Genomic DNA, 4619 nt, shown 5'->3' with positions numbered 1-4619 from the left:
CTCGGTTTGTGTACTCGGTGTGTTCTTTGTGTGAAATGCAGGTCATTCAAAGGATGCACTCCGCCCGTGACTGTGTCATGTTGGATATGGAAATTATTATTGTTTGTACTATAAATAAAAGACGTGATGCTGTGAATCCACAACTTTTCACATGAAGGAAACAGCTATAAAGCGGCTTTGTTTCCCTTTCCAGCCGTTGTGCCTGCAGCTGGGTAATTGACGTATTAAAAGAAGTGCGGTTGGAAAACAGGATTAAGGAGAGGATCCTCTTTAAACTACTGTTTGGCCTCAAGGTTGAGCCGTGTCAACTTTACCTGTCGGGCCACGGCTTGTCTCGCTGGACTGGACATGTGGACAACCTTCGACGCATTGTGTGGTTTTGTGGTTATAGAGAAACATAGTGTTTATTATGTAGGGATGCAGTGGTGGAAGCTGAATCCTTTACATGGAAACAGGACTACATTAATGTTAAATTACTCCACTACAAGTTAAAGTCCTGCATTTCAAATTGCACTTTCAAGTAAAAGGTATTCATTAAAGGTATAATTATAATTCAATACTATTGGGATGCGTTACTACCCCATGGTCATAATTATTTCTCCTAAATTAAATAATTGTTTGATCTATGAAATGGAAAAAAGACTTTGAAAAAGGTTGAGCACATTCTCCTAAAAGCATAAATCAACATCTTTAATTGTCTTGTGCAATCAAACATATTCAGCTCAATATTATTACATATAAGAGAAAAACAATTAATCAACTACTTGCTTTATATTTCATACAAATGCACCAATGTGACAGAGCTCTTTTACTTCTGAAGGTGGACGTGGAACTGAATGCTTCTTCATATACAGATATGTAATCTACGACATAGCTTTATACTTTATTTTGAAATTGATATTAAGTTGATCCTTGAGTACAAACTTTGTAAATAGAATATAAAGTTGTCAAAGTAAATATAGTAAAGCAGCACATGATGGCAAACTGAAGGAGGCGACATGGAAATAGAAATCCCTCAGATAAAAGTAAAATGACTTACAATAAAATACATGTTCTCCTTCTACTAGTAGAAAGAGACGAATATCAACCCATATCGATGATGAAATATGCCGGGTAACATGACCATAATCGTCGTTGCAGACGGGGCGGGGCTGCGCGCCTCCCCCCGCCTCCAGACGGGGCTTACCCGGATCGACCGCTGCAGATATTTCAGAGGCTCCGCCCTGCACTCTTTTAGCTCCTTATAACAGGATATCTCACTGGCGCGAAAAACGCACTGTGTGGTTTCTGTAACACATTGTGGGGCGGACCCTGTGCGCGTTGTGCGAGACCCGGTTCTTCTTTACCTTTAAATTAAACTGCAACCAAAGTAAAACACTGTGTGCGAACCGTGCTTTTATCCGCCTGATCCCCGTGATCCGTGGACTCTTTTGCTCTTTGGCCGCCGAAGGATTTTCCAATGCCCTAAATTTCGCTGTGGGATTTGTGCGGAGAGCCGGTGAGTAGTTTTATTCTCGTGTCGACCTTTTGGAAGTTTCCGATGAGCACATCGAGGGCCGCCTGTGAGCTGCAACACGCGCCGTGGCTGCGAAGCGGCTCACTTTTATTCCTCCTCGCCGGGGTACGCGTGACTCTGTGGAACAAAGCGCTGCCTGCGTTTCAGGAAATGCAACCACGCGCGTTACTTTTACGCATGATGGTCATGTACGTCTCCAGATCTCTTCGTGTAGACTACTTTAAAAAAGAAAACCGCTCGCGCTGAATCATAGTTGACTCCTTTATTAGTATATCATATATAATGTATGTGATGTCCTGGACAGCTGGAGCCCAGCCCTTCAAAGAGGGCATCCGCAAGATTGAATCAATTATTAATGTCGTCCCGTTAGTAGAAAGTAGGCTTTCAAAGACATGTGATCTCATAATGGCCCATTAGATGGAGACTTTAGAAATGTGATCATACTACTTAAAACCATACTACTTTAAAAAGAGCATTGCTAATCTATGTGATATTTCCCCCTCAGGGTTGTTCAGGACGTTTCTCTGAGGCAGCTGGTGTCATTTGATCCTTTTCTGGAAATAAACCCAGAGGATTTTAAAATTAACTGAACATGGAGTTCGACTGCTACCAGCACTATTTTTTCGATGACTTCGACCGAGAGGAGGATTTTTACAAGTCGACCGCACCGAGCGAGGACATATGGAAAAAGTTCGAGCTGCTGCCCACCCCTCCCATGTCTCCCACGCGGACTCTGAGCGGCGGCGCGCTGCTCCTCTCTCCAGGAGACAAGCTCAGCTGGCTGTCCAAAGTCCTGGGGCAGGACGAGGAGTGCGAGGGTCAGTTCATCCCCGGCACGGGGGCGCTGTTCGGCAACCTCAGCTCCATCATCATCCAGGACTGCATGTGGAGTAGTTTCTCCGCCAGTAAGCAGCTGGAGAAGGTCACCGGGAGAGTACCGGCTGCGCCGCAGACCGCTGTCCCCCCGGTGGCCCAGGTCTCCGTGAGACCGAGCAAGGTGCAGTGCGTCTCTCCCGGTGGCCCGCTCGCCACCCCGGCGACGGACTGCGTCGACCCCGCGGCTGTTTTCACCTTCCCGACAAGCAGCTGCAGGAAGCCGGCGTCGTCTGGCTCCGAGTCTCGCTCTGATTCGTCTGGTAAGGAAGCAGTCATGCTCTAAATTGCCCCACCCTGCTCCTGCCTCGGGATTATATTGCCCTCTAACAATGCGTAATTTGGAAAGCCGTGCTGCTGTTTCATAACTGTGGTCTTTGGCGCAGAGGGGTTATCAAGTCCAACAGTCGGTCACCGTGAAGCTGCATTGGTGTTGCACTCTCACTTTTTTATAATGCGCCACATGTTTGCGCAATCTTTTAAAAACCGCGCCCCCGTCACTTAGAGACTTGAATGGCCTCCTCTCGATATCTCTGGCTCTGCATTACAATCAGAGTGCGGTAGAGGGGCGGGGTGACCGAGACCCGGTGATTTATGGCTACTACACTCTCCCAGCGACAGACCGTGAGAGTGACTCTTTCACATTTCCCAAATTAGGGAGTGTCCCCTGCCAACAGATCTGCTCAGTTAAATTGTTGAATGTTCAGTGTTCAAAGACAAAAGGGTGAATTCCTGCAAGCTTTAGCCTGGATCACCACCGCTGTTAACACATCGGCTGCTACTCTTGAGGAGGGATTTGCATGCCTGGCTATGGGATGTACTTTTATTGTTGTCTGTTTTGGTTACATTTAGATTCTTCTGTGAACCATCCTGCTGGTTTAATACCGTTGTTCTATGTGTCTTGATGAGTTGTTCATATGTGACCACAGATGACGATGAAGAGGAAATCGATGTTGTCACTGTGGAGAGCAAGCAGAACGGGGTGCGGCTGGTGAACGCCAGAACGCCGGTGACCATCACGGTCCGCGCTGACCCCTGCCCCAAACGCTTTCACATGTCCGTCCACCGGCAGCAGCACAACTACGCCGCCCGCTCCCCAGACAGTGACCCTGATGACGATGAAGACGACGATGACGACGATGATGATGATGATGATGATGAGGAAGAAGATGAGGAAGAAGAAGAGTATGCAGAAGAGCCTCCGAGCAAGCGTACCTGCACGTCGTCCAGTCGGCAGCCGGGCTCTTCGGCCGGCGTTTCCCGGCCCGGCTCCCCCTCCGAGAGCCCCCTCAACTCCGACGCAGAGGACACTGACCGCAGGCGGAACCACAACTTCCTCGAACGGAAAAGGAGAACGATCTCCGGTCTCGTTTCCTCGCCCTACGCGACCAGATCCCGGGCCTGGAGTCGGCCAAGACTCCGAAGGTGGCCATCCTGACCCATGCGACGGAGTTCCTGTCGGACCTGCACGCCAGAGAGAAGCGGCAGCTCCAAGAGAAGAAGCGCCTGAAAACCAGACAGCAGCAGCTTCTCCGCCGATTAGCAGAACTGAAGCGCTCTTGAGGCGCTTGTGAAATAGACTGGCTCATTATTCACATTCAGGAACTTTACTCTCAAGTCGTGTCACTTTTGGAAAGCTCCAGTTTTTATTGAACTGCCTCATGTAAATAGTCGTGACTTCTGCTCTGGAGTACATTCATATTGCTGTGGGCTTCCTATGAATTGACTGTGCTGGCCAATGAACCAGATATAGGGAGGAGGAGGAGCAGCTAGTGTGCTGTGTTTTTTTTAAATTTTAAATTTTAGTTTTGAACAGGGGTCATGGATTTTTTTTTATAGCTATGACTAAGATCATTCTTGGTGTGATAGTGAGTTAACGTAGCCTCCAGGATGTGTGTTTTAATGTGAGCTAGGCGTGAATGCCATTCTGTGTACATATGAGTGAATGAGTTGGTGTGTTTGATGTACAAATTGTTCTGTATATAATAGCTTATCACTCCTGGTGAAGGAGGAGCGTTGCTCTTCTTTATGACGTGCCGCCAGGCATCGCGGAATCTCTATTTTGTTAAGAAAGTAGGAAAAATGGGCGAAAAAATAAGTAGCACTGCTGTACTTTATATTCACTCGTCACTTTGTGATTTCAATGCTTCTCCTGATTTTGGTTGATTTTTTAAAAAGCATGCTAACATTGACAACACCATTAAATTTTTATACCATATTTGCATACAAA

The 4619-nt window shown here is 47.1% G+C and overlaps 1 pseudogene; it reads left to right on the top strand.

Moving 5' to 3' along the window:
- The first annotated feature begins 735 nt into the window (after positions 1-735).
- On the top strand, positions 736-4619 carry LOC130201388 (protein L-Myc-1b-like; annotated as a pseudogene).

Source organism: Pseudoliparis swirei, chromosome 11 (genome assembly GCF_029220125.1).
Source record: "Pseudoliparis swirei isolate HS2019 ecotype Mariana Trench chromosome 11, NWPU_hadal_v1, whole genome shotgun sequence".
Lineage (NCBI taxonomy): Eukaryota > Metazoa > Chordata > Actinopteri > Perciformes > Liparidae > Pseudoliparis > Pseudoliparis swirei.
Note: the sequence above shows the minus strand (reverse complement) of the source record. Positions and strands in the feature narration are given on the sequence as shown.